General features: G+C 40.2%; 1 non-coding gene and 2 pseudogenes across 1 annotated transcript; all 3 read right to left on the reverse strand.

Annotated features, from left to right (window-relative positions):
• Window positions 1–6,078: 6,078 nt before the first annotated feature.
• Window positions 6,079–6,193, reverse strand: LOC136762325 (U5 spliceosomal RNA). The gene has a single exon (XR_010820528.1). It is a non-coding gene; the product is annotated as a U5 spliceosomal RNA (small nuclear RNA).
• Window positions 6,194–11,970: 5,777 nt separating this feature from the next.
• On the reverse strand, window positions 11,971–12,089 carry LOC136761317 (uncharacterized; annotated as a pseudogene).
• A 548-nt stretch (window positions 12,090–12,637) lies between these two features.
• LOC136761385 (uncharacterized) lies at window positions 12,638–12,756 on the reverse strand (annotated as a pseudogene).
• Window positions 12,757–12,878: the final 122 nt, after the last annotated feature.

Below are 12,878 nucleotides of genomic sequence, written 5' to 3' on the forward strand. Positions count from 1 at the left end.
TCTCTACACATCAGTCCCTGAGTACCTTCAACCAATGGTCATTTTGACCAATTAAGCCCCAGAATTGAGTCAATTAAGTTGTCATGGACTACCCAGTGAAGACGTGAACTCACGACTAGGTCACACTGTGAGCTCACCAGAGCAGACATTACACTGAGCTCACTGTGAGCTCACTTAGCGCTTTTCCAGCGACATGGTGCCGGTGCTGGAGCCGGAGCTGCTGCTCGGCCTGGGATCCAGCTGATCTTTTTTGAACCGCTTTTCCACCGGTTTTGACGTCACTGGATGTGGGCGTTCCCAAGCATGGAGTAGAAGTGGAGAAACACAGCAATAGTAATCAGCACCGAGGCGACTGCGTCTTTAAACCCCATTTAACATCACAATCAAACTCATTCCGCGTCTATGGCAAATCGTAACCCTAATGTTACAAATGTTCCCTAAACACCTATTTTGCAGGATCAATAAAAAATTATTAGGATTTTTTAAACTTTTACTGACACACATAGTTAATAGCAATGTGTTATAACTTTACCGAAAATAATAATCTGTATATCTTTAATTGTTTAGACGTTATTAAGATATAATGCATCTTTCACATAGGGAACATTTGTAACATGTTAGGAAAAACAAACAAATGATTTGAAAATATTCATAATTACAGCATACAATTTGTCAGGCTTCATAACAATGGTATTTATAACATACTCTGTAAAAATCAAGCAAATAGCATTTGTGGTTCACGAGAAAATATGTATATATAATCAAAGCTATCAGACTATAGCAGCCGGTGTATGAAGACACATACGATTATACAGCATTATTTGGCAGCTTCGCAAGACCTAATTTGAAACGTTGTTGGTAAGTTAGATAATTAGTGGGGACCCTCTATTTGCAGTTCTTCCCCTCCATAATTGCTAAAATAAAGTTTTACTGACATTTTATTGACCCTACCACTGCATAGGGCACATCTGTAACATGAACGCTACTGAATGGCACATACATTGAAAACTACGGAGAACTGAGACAAATCCACTTTACACTTCATAAATAATCTTAAAACGTTTCCAACCAAGGCAACACCCACTTGAAATACGTTCATTCTCATTTTTGGTAAACAAAAAGAGAGATTGTTACATATGTTCCCTATGATGCATCTACAGAGAGAGAGAGACAGACAGACACTAACTCTCTCTCTCTCTCTCTCTCTCTCTCTCTCTCTCTCTCTCTCTCAGCTGGGAGTGTGTGGGAGGGGTCTGCAGTGAGCGGGAGTGCTGCTGAGAGCTCTGTCCTTTGGCTGCGTTTTTTTGTTGCTTTACTTTTTTCAGTTTGTTTATTTTGTCTTCTGTTTTCAGTGCTTTTCTTATTGTGGGGGAACAGGGGAGGGGAGGGGGGAGTACCGGTAGTTCTTCCCGGGTCGGGGGGTCGGACCCCCTGAATGCGTCTTTTGAAAAACTGACCCGACGCCATGGAGTCAAGATCGCTCCGGTGCAGTTCTGCCCCCTAGAGCAGTGTGTGTTAGCGGTTGGGGAGGTAGCAGGGTGTGAAAATATCAAGTCTGCTGCCATTGTTATCTTCTTAAAAACCACTGATCTGCTCAATCAGCTAGTGGCTAATGGCACAGTGTTAGACGACACTTTCACCCCGGTGTTGCCGCTCGCTGCTCCTGCCCGGAAGGTAACGCTGTCTAACGTCCCTCCGTTCATCCGCACCGGCTCGGGCAGCTGATGTCCGGCATTAAGAGGGTCCCGCTGGGCTGCAAAGCCCCGCAACTGAAACACGTCGTGTCCTTCCGAAGGCAGCTGTATATGATCCTCAATAACATCAATGAGGATCTTATTGTCTCCGAAGTTGGATCTCTCTTGCTGCCACCACCACGAAGATTGCTCTTTAGTAATGTTGGAAAGTCAAAGACAGCAACCGTCAGGGTTCTTGCATATGACGTATTCGTGCTGCACCTCTCTGCAAGGATCCAGGACAGTTTGTCAATGTAAACTCCAGTGCCTGGGAACTTTTCCACCTAAAAGACAATGGTAAATAAAAAACAAGTTTATCCCCAAACTATTCTTATATTATGTTAAGTGGAATACATTATCAGTAAGGCTGTGATTTTGTTACAGAAATGTGTTATTAAAGACCACAGTATGTCTCAATTCTAAGTTTATTAATTTACAGACATAATAAAGTCAGTGAATCTGTGACACCCATAATTCAATTACATTCTTATTATCAACTATAACTATGAATATAACTGATAATGTAGCATCATTAGATTGTTTACAACCAATATTTGTTTTCAATATATATATTTTTACCTTGTCTTTGTAATATTGTAGACTAAGAGTGTTATACCTGTTTTGGTGATTCTTTGTCAGATTCAGAACAATTTGCTGTGGGGCTGTCAGAACCACTTGATGGTGACACACTTTTGTCTTCATTGCTGATAAATGTGGCTTTTGTTACAATTTTTTTCAGATTGTCCAAAAGGTCTGGAATCTCTGGAGAAAAAAACCTTAGTATTAAATGATAATCATTTCTAGTAATATATTTAATACAAAGTGAAAACAAAACCATCAATGCCTGCAATTATACTTGAGAGACTTGCTCTATGTTATTGGCAAACTGACCTTTTTGTGGGTCATTAACATTAGCTACGAAAAAAATAAAAGAGATAAAATACAACAATTACCAGGTCTAATGTAATGCATATAGTCATTAATGTAGGATTATGAAGTTATGTTGAAAAACTTTATTTAATAATCAGTATTATTAAACTATTAGACAGTGCACATTAAGAGTCTGTATTGTGGTTCTAGATTACTTCAGTATGATCAACTATAATACATTACTCTGGAATCTAAATTACTGAAGAATAACATTTATCAAGGTAAGGAATTATTTATTAAATACTGTGCTTTGACCATACAAATTAAGATGAACAGCCAACACTGAATCAAAACTGAAGTTAAATTAAATTAAATTATTATTATTATTATTATTATTAAATTATTATTATTATTAAATTATATCTGGTTTAATTTATTTTGTGATTTGGGGGATTTTATTGTAAAGCACAACACACAATAAATCGTTCTTACAAATGCCAGTCAAGTATGACGAGTTTTTAGCGCCCTCACCACCACCTACCATGTTATAAGAGTATGTTAGAAGTACAACACATTAATAACTTAAACATTCATTTCAAATATACTGTGATTGTATATATCAAATAGCATGTAAAGACTTTAATGTTTTTTTTTTTAAATAAACATTGTTACCAGTCATAATGATCTGCGCTTCATGGACAGGCCATCCACCTTTTGGAGGTTTGTTCATGTCTCTCCACTCTGCTCTGAAGTTTCGAGTCGTCTCTTCGTCATCATCAGCAATGCTGAATAAATCAAAATTGCGAAAGCAAGCAGTGGGAATCACGCTGTAAGAGTCTTTGTCGACCCCGCTTTCCCACTTCACCAACGCGTGCATCACCGCCATACTACCTTCACCTTCTCGTCCGTTTTTTCTGCGCGTTTTTCCCCCGACAAGTCACGGCACAAAAAACAGTCCCGCTCTGCATTCTGGTACTTGGCGTTCTTAATAACACCAACAGGGTGTAATCGCATAGACCACTCGAGTATAAAGTACTACATATCCCATCTGTTACAGTTTTTTTTCTTCTTCTGAAACTGCAAGCGCACTACATAAAGTTTGGCAAATGAAGAAATTTGGATGATGAGTTTACAATCTTATAAACAGTATTTAAGTAAACCTAGATATGCAATTCCAAAAAGAACAGCATCGAGATGGAGAAACAGGATACAAAAATAATAATACAATGTTTATACTTTTTGTATTTTAATTACAGTATGTAATTATTGCCTTTTGATTTACATTTACAGAAAAAGAACGGCGGCAAACGTGGACTACCCAACAAGAAGCAACAAAGTTACTAAAATATCAGATTCTCAGGTAAGCTTCATGCAGCCATACATGTATAATTATAAAATCAATCCAAAAAATAGACCTTGTTTACCCTACAACTGATTTGAGTGTTAATTCTATTTAAGATATAAAAAAACATTTTATTTTCTGAACTAATAATCTGTGAACATTCTATTATCTCTATAATTTTAATTAATACATTTATTTTATTATTGGTGGAACATTATATTTTTCAGCTCAGATGATTTCACGTACCATAAATTTTTCTGTTAATAAATGTGCAAAAACAAATCAGATGGATAGGCCCCTACATATGAACATTAAGTTAAAGGCCTAGAGTGAGTGTTCTTCACTTCCAGTCATGGCGGGCCACAATCCAGCTCTTTGTAACTCATCAACAACCAAAGACCTGGGAAAAGGGTTAAATGGCTTCAGTTAAGCCAATTAGGTAATTAAGAGCTCAACTGGAAAAAAAACAGCAGGCATAGGGGTACTTTAGGACCACAGTCACTGATATAACCTACAATGTTGTTGTAATGAAAATCAGCAGACAGTGGGCCTCCTCCAGGACTAAGGTTGAGAAGCACTGGTCTTGAAGACCACAATAACAATCGACCTCAAGGGCTAGGGATATTCGAGGTGATGCTAAACCAGTCCTGAATGTTTAAATATAATGTTATTTTCTTGTAGTGTGCCGTTGCTGTTAATGCAACCAGTTATATTGAGCCATCAAATACAGAAGCTGACGAAAGACATCAACATGTAAATTTAGTTGTAAATTTAAAGTGTGTGTGAAAAGTATTTTGTATATGGAGATTAACCCATAGTTTCACAGATAAATTGTGGACCAGTGATATTCAGGATCTTCAAAACAAGTCCTGAATGCTCAAACTTAACACTTCTTTTTTTAGAGTGTCGTTGCTGTCAATCCAGCCAGTGATGTGGAGCCATCAGATACAGAAGCTGATGAAAAACAACATGTAAATTTCCTAAATTAATATGGTGCATCAAAATACTTATTTAGCACTTTCAACTGTTTCTTTGTGATTCCTAAAATTACTTTACAGGCTGGGGCTGGGGGAAGACACTGCGCCCGCCTGGAGAAGCCTGTACAAGCCCCCCTCAATAAGAGAGCTGGCAATCTGCAGTGGAGGGTGTTACACACCATTATTGCTGTCAATTCTTTTATTACTGTTCTTAACCCTGCTGTGTCCGACGCCTGCCCATTCTGTGCTCAGAGAGAGACCGTGTTTCACTGTTTCAGCACTTGCTCTCGGTTGTCACCCATTTTTAGTCTTTTAACTCGTCTTTTTACTGATCTTAACCTGATTTTTAACACAAAGGTTTTTATTTTAGGGGCGCGATACACCAGAAGGACCAAACATGTGGACCAGCTGGTAAACTTCTTGCTGGGCCAGGCTAAAATGGCCGTCTATAAGACTAGGAAGAACAGAGTGTGTGGGGAGGGCAGTGAGGATGCAGTGAGAGTGTTTGCCATGCTGGTCAAGTGCAGAGTCAGACTAGAGTTTAACTATTACAGGCTGATGAATGATTTGGAGAGTTTTGAACAGGTCTGGTGTATTAATGATGCCCTTTGTGAATTGTATGACGGGGAGTTGGTTTTTATTATGTAATTCATTTATAGGGTTTAGTATTTGATGGTTGTTTTGTTGTGTGTATTGGGTTGCTTTCTTTAAAAGTGTACAGATCAGTGGCGGAGTTAATGCTTGTTGGGGGGAGACAAACAAAGGGGAACACTATTTTTTATTTATTTATTTATTTTCTTTTGTATGAATTATTGCGTGTTGCAAACAGGCAATGAAGTCTGATAAAAGTCAAAAAGTCTCTCTCTCTCTCACACACACACACACAGCCAGCAAGACACACAGAGCCAGCCAGCTCAGCGATGACATCACAAACATCTCTCTCAGGTGACTCCTATGACATCACAGAGCACGTACATTCCGTTGCTTGCCGTCTGTCAACCACTCAGTCACTGCCAGCCAGACTGGCTGGCTGACTGGATGGTGGGGCTGCTTGCTGCTGCTGCGTACCTTAGCAAGCTTATTTGCTTGACCGGCCTTCCTCCTCCGCCCACATGCCCACCTATGTCCGATCTGCTGTTCACCTGGATCACAGCTCCGCCCCAACAAGGCAGAGCCTCCCAAGAATGGTACAAACTCACCCACGATCCCCTCCACGGAAAGCTATAGCAAAAGGCAAAAGCATTATACGTAATGAAGAGGAACCCGAGTCCAAGACGCATCCGACCAGCCATACATATTTGTGTGTATTAAAGATCACATTTTATTACATTTAGATTTTCTGTACTTTATTACATCTTTTTGTGATTTTTAAATGTATTGTTTCTTTTCCTTATATATGTATGTATGTATGTATGTGTGTGTGTGTCTGTGTGAAAGTGTATGTGTTTGTGTGTCTCTGTGTGAAAGTGAGTGTGTGTGTGTCTGTCTCTGTGTTTGTGTCTGTCTCTGTGTGAAAGTGAGTGTGTGTGCGTGTGTCTGTCTGTGAAAGTGTGTGTGTGTGTGTGGGTGTGACAGTGTGTATGAGTGTCTGTCTGTCATGTAACTCGCACATCTGTGAGGGCACCATTTTTGCAGAAAGAGATGTACACATTTTGGAGCAATATATGCTGCCATCCAGACATCGTCTTTTCCAGGGACGTCCCTGCATTTTTCAGCAGGATAACGCCAAACCACATTCTGCCCAGATTACAAGCGCATGGTTGCGTAGGCAGAGAGTGCGGGTGCTAGCATGGCCTGCCTGCAGTCCTGACCTGTCTCCGAATTGAGAATGTGTGGCGCACTATGAAGTGCAAATTAAGACAACGAAGGCCCTGTGCAGTTGCGCAGCTGAGGAAATGCATAATGGATGAATGGGGGAAAATCCCGCTTGCTAAACTTAACCAAGTGGTGTCTTCAGTGCCCAAGTGCTTAATAAGTGTTATTAAAAGAAAAGGTGATGTTACATAGTGGTAAACAGTCGACTGTCCCAACTTTCTTGGTTTCTTTTCACTGCTAATGAGATGCTGTAGAGTGAGTTAGTTATATTGCTTTCAGGAGCTCTAATCGTATTGATGAGTTCATGCAGCATTTGTAATTGAATTTCAAAAAGTAATCCTTGCTGTCTGGCCTGTGTGTATGAGATGTACTCTGTCAATCTTTGGCTAACAACTGAAACATTGGTAGAACAGAAATGGCAACATAAAAAAGAAAAGTACATTTTAAAAGAGCACATTAAATAGGATGAATATACAGTTTTTTACAATCACTTTGTCACTAATTTCAGAACCTTGATGTCATTTTTCAAAACTCTAGACACAAAACTCAAAACGGTCATCACTTGTAACACAGGCTGTCCAATGTTCAAAACATTGCATTGTGCATTCATATCTTTAAAGAAACCTTGCACTTGCAGACTTGTTGGTTCAAATAATTCATTTATCATGAAATACCATAGTAACATTTATTTAGATCACCCACACAGAAGATACCGATAGTTTCACTGTGTAGTTGTTCGTACAATCATTAAATATTGTAGTACAAAATATGTGATACATGTTTCATTATGGTACTACACATAAATACATCACTGTAAAAGGACTAGTAGAGAGAATACTACAGACACAGTGGAATCATTGAACAAAATCTGAAATGTATTGATGCAATACAATCAAATCACACCATAGGTTTCTTTGAAGCCATGCAACAATAATTAGCTACAAAAAAGAACAAAACTACAGTAAAATGTCAACTGCAGTGTTCCTCACCTGGCTTAGTGTAAAAAGCAAAACAAAGGATTGATTACTGTACTTCTAAATTTCCATCAGCCCTGTGTTCAGGTTCAGGTTCTCACAACCATTTTTCACAAGAGGCATCTTGAAACTGAACATACCTGAACATACTCAGTCATCAGCTGCTTCACTCTGTCTGCATTTCTTTCAAAAGGCACACTATACTCTGTGCTACACATTGGTATGCAGTATACAGTCATTTGACAATTGAGAGTAGCCTAATGTTTAGTGCATGCTGAAGACTTGCCGCTTCTCAGTACGGACATTTCTGATGATTTCTGGTGAGGCCACAGTTGATCCTGAGTTGATTCTGAGGTTTGATTGAATCATTGTAGCTGCCTCAGTCATGGTCATGCCATGATTTACAACATGCTCTACAACTATTTCTCGGATTTCACTGGACACTATTTGCTGTTGCTGCCGCTGTCTGGTCCGTGGCCTTGTCCTCTACCACGTTCCCCCAACACCTCTCAAATGAGGCCCATGGCTGCCTCTCTGGTGAGGCCTAAGCCCTCCTCTATGACGAGGCCCACGACCACCTCTCAGAAGGGGTGCATGTCCCCTTCCATTCCTTTGACCACCACGTCTTCCTCCTCCCACTGCTTGACCTCTATTGTGACCTGGATGACTTGCCGGCTCCATGTTATCACTGTGTTGCTGGGGTGGATAGCACTCATTTCACTCGATACTCGTACCACAATGTGAAATCAATCATCAATAACCAGTTGGCAGTATTGGAAAAGCAATTACAAGGGCCTGCATACATACAGTAATGTCAAATCTGATGTGGAAGAACAATCATCTTCAACCAGGTTGGAGCGTTAGTTGCAATGCCTTTAATACACGCAGCGTGGAGAGGAACAGTGACTCAAGTAGATCCCAAAGTCGCTCTGCCTTCATTTTAACAGTCAGAGCTTTTATACACAAAAATCAAAGAGCTGGTTATAATCAGAAAGTCATTACTATGTTATCTTAAAAGTTAGCTAAGCAGAATTTATATCATTATAGGACAGAGTTCATAGATCAACACATGGATTAGGGAGCAGGCACTTCAATCATACTGTTTGACATTGTCTCCAAGATTCTCATCGTAAATAACAAACAGAAATCAAACTACCTTCTGGCCTGACCTTCTAGCTTGACCTTATCTTTCTTAAGTATACAAGAGAGAAAAACAGGTATTAGAGAAAAAAATTCTAACTTCCCTTCCACACTGCAAACATGGTGTGGAAAAGTGCTACATGATGATGAATGATGATGAAATATTACATCCATAGATAATGTAGTCCAACTGGTTCATGCTCCTCGTTTATTGATGTCAATGGATCTCATTATCCTGAAACTTTCATGATCGAAACATGGAATATTGTTTGTCAGTTTCCATAAAATTATGCATTAAGAGTAATGCAACAGTCACTTATCATTTTGAGCAGCTGTATCAATTGATAGTTAAATCTTTGTAATGAAATGAATAGACAGTGATCTCAGATGTAATGTGTGAATTGCATTTTGAAATGGTAATACTTTGATGTTAAGTTGTGTCATTTTAGTTCAATGAACAAATGATCTGAGGTTGATGTGTATTGTATCCAAGCAATTGTAAAAAAGTGTTAGAGTTTTGAAAAATGTGCATTTTGATCATCGGGTGTGAGTTTAGTGTCTAGAGTTTTGAAAAATGACATCAAGGTTCTGAAATGAGTGCCAAAGTGATTGTAAAAAAGTGTAATATCAGGGGACAGTGGCTATTAGTGATCTGGCCTTCCGTGGCCTCTGTATTAATGTAACAGGTCACATTGTATGTGTACACTGATACTTGATAGTATAATATAGTACAAGTAAAAAACATACATAGGTATCATAGAAGTATTTTGCAGAAATGATTATGGATAGTTATCAAAATGGAGAGGAAATGCTAAATCCAGTCTCCCCAGGCTGAGCTTCTATTGCTGCACCTGCTGGCCCCACTATATGGATAGAGCCACACCAAGTACAAGAGTCTCCCCATTGCTATTTATATCTCCCTATCCAATCTTATATACGTGTCAGGGTGGGGTGCCTATTCCCCTGCATGCTTTGAAACCTATAGCACCTGGGACGCACACTTGGGATCCGGTTCCTCTGCCCCTCACATACACATGAGGAATCCTAGGTGCTCAACACGTCATACTGTCTCTTTCATCTCATGTGTAAACTATGGACAAATACATGACTAAACGTGTTTAGTTGCTTTTCCCAGAATGCTTTGCGCCACGATATGCAAATAACGGGGACTATGATTGGCTCCCTGACATTACCCACACTGCGACTGATGCTACCCATTTCACTACCCAACAAAGACCCATAATATGCGTGTGTCTGTCTGTCTGTCTGTCAAAGTATGTGTGTGTGTGTCTGTGTGTGTCTGTGTCTGTCTGTCTGTGTGTGAAAGTGTGTGTGTGTCTGTCTGTCTGTCTGTCATGTAACTTGCACATCTGTGAGGGCACCACTAATGCAGAAAGAGATGTACACGTATTGTTTATTTTCCATATATATGTATGTATGTATGTATGCATGTCCAATTGCTTTGACAATACAAATGAATTGAATTGAGAGGGAGAGAGAGAGAGTAAGAGAGAGAGAGAGAGACAGACAGACAGACAGACAGACAGAGAGACACACACACACACACACACACACACACACACACACACACACACAGATTTTCCACTGGTTTGAAGGCTCCAAGGTTTTGCACAAAATCTTCTTTGTAAGCAGGGTTCCACCGTAGTTACTTGAAGACGAAGTCTTTGAGGAAAGCAAGGCCCTGTTTGTTCCAAGGGTCAAGTTTCTTAAGACTCAAATAGCTATTTAAGTGACTGACACTTTGGTATTCAGTCGACTTAGTCAATTGTCCAGCTGTAAAACTCCACTGATCAGGTGGGTCTGTAAAGTTATTTATTTAATAAAGTCCTTTAAAATAATTCTTCGCTCAATCTCCTTCTCCCAGTTTAACTCTTCTGTTGCCGGCAAAGACTTGGTTGGTTTCTGATTCCGGTTCTGGCAACAGAGCTACAGGTTGAGCTGTGGCAGCGAGTTTCTGGTTCAGGTGAGAGAGAGAGAGAGAGAAAGACTGTCCGCTGTTCCTTATAGTCTGTCAGATCAGTAGGTGATTGGTCCCTGAGTTCTTGAGATTGGATTTCGGTTTCAGCCCCCAGTGTCCTATTGGAGGGAGGCTTTATTTATGACTGATGTCAATCCATGCCATCTTTTGGAAATGCCGGTTGGCCTGGGTTCGTAGCTCTATGTCGGGATTTCGGCTCTCATCCACTTCAAAGAGTTTTTATCACCTACAGGCCCCTTTCTCCAGACATCTCATAGCAGAATTTCAAACTATTTGGCCTCTTCTCGGTGCCATCCTCCCCAAAACTGTCACTTTGATGCAAACCAGTTCCAAGCTGATGAGCTAAGGAAATCTGATAACTTTGGGGGGGGAGAGGTCTTCTTTAGATCAGTGCTTCAGCTCAGAGCCCAAATGCTCTTATCCAAATACACCCAACATAACGCTACATATGTATGTATGTATGTATATATGTGTAGAAGGAAAATTAGAAATTATTTTCTTACACCTGTTTTTCTCTCTTGTATACTTAAGAAAGATACGGTCAAGCTAGAAGGTCAGCCCAGAAGATAGTTTGATTTCTGTTTGTTATTTACGATGAGAACCTTGGAGACATTGTCAAACGGTATGACCTACGTGCCTGTTCCCTAAAACCATGTGTTGACCTATGAACTCTGTTCTATAATGATATATGTTCTGCTTAGTTAGCCTTTAAGATAACATTGTAATGACTTTCTAGCATGTATGGATGTATGTATGTATGTATATATATATATATATATATATATATATATGTATGTATGTATGTCCAATTGCTTTGACAATACAAATGAATTGAATTGAGAGGAAGAGAGAGAGAGAGAGAGAGAGAAAGAGAGAGAGAGAGACAGACAGACAGACAGACAGACAGACAGACAGCTCAGCGATGACATCACGAGCCTCTCTCAGCTGACTGCTATGACATCACAGAGCACGTACATTCCATTGCTTGTCGTCTGTCAACCACTCAGTCACTGCTAGCCAGACTGTCCCTAAGACAAAGTGTACAATACTTCAATTATATCTCCTCCAGACAGATAAAGAGTATTAAGAGCTACGATGAAGTTACCCAGGAGACGTAAAAAGCTTGCATCACCTGGTATTTCCTGGAGGTCACCCATCCAAGTACTAACCAGGCCCTGGCCCGTTTAGTTTCCAAGGTCTGACGAGATCGGGCGCGTTCAGGACGGTGTGGCCGCAAGCCAAGAGGCCTGGCTGCATGATGTCTCTAAATGGTTGGAGGATATTGACAGAACTTCCAGCAAAAAAAAATGAAAAAAGAAAAATGGAGGGAAAAATATCAGTGCAGCAAAGGGTGTTAAAAGTAGCCGGGTACGTGTACAATACTTCAATTATATCTCCTCCAGACAGAAAGAGAGTATAAAGAGCTACGATGAAGTTACCCAGGAGACGTAAAAGCTTGTAGCACCAGGTTTTTCTAGGAGGTCTCACATTCAAGTACTGACCAGGTCCTGCCCCGTTTCGTTTCCGAGATCTGATGAGATCGGGCGCGTTCAGGTCTGTGTGTCCGCAAGCCGAGATGCCTGGTTGCATGATGTCTCTTAAAGGCTGGCGGATATTGATGGAACTTCCAGAAAAAATAAAAAATAAAAAGAAAAATGGCGGGAAAAATATCAGTGCAGCAAAGGGTGTTGAAAGTAGCCGGGTACGTGTACAATTCTTCAATTATATCTCCTCCAGACAGAAATAGAGTATTAAAAGCTACGATGAAGTTACCCAGGAGACGAAAAAGCTTGCAGCACCTGGTATTTCCAGGAGGTCACCCATCCAAGTACTGACGAGGCCCTGCACCGTTTAGCTTCCGAGATCTGATGAGATCGACCGCGTTCAGGACGGTGTGGCCGCAAGCCAAGCAGCCTGGCTGCATGATGTCTCTTAAAGGCTGGAGGGTATTGACGGAACTTCCAGCAAAAAAAAAAAAGAAAAAAAAAAAATGGAGGGAAAAATATCTGTGCAGTAAAGGGTGTTGAA

Source organism: Amia ocellicauda, chromosome 10 (assembly GCF_036373705.1).
Source record: "Amia ocellicauda isolate fAmiCal2 chromosome 10, fAmiCal2.hap1, whole genome shotgun sequence".
Taxonomy (NCBI): domain Eukaryota; kingdom Metazoa; phylum Chordata; class Actinopteri; order Amiiformes; family Amiidae; genus Amia; species Amia ocellicauda.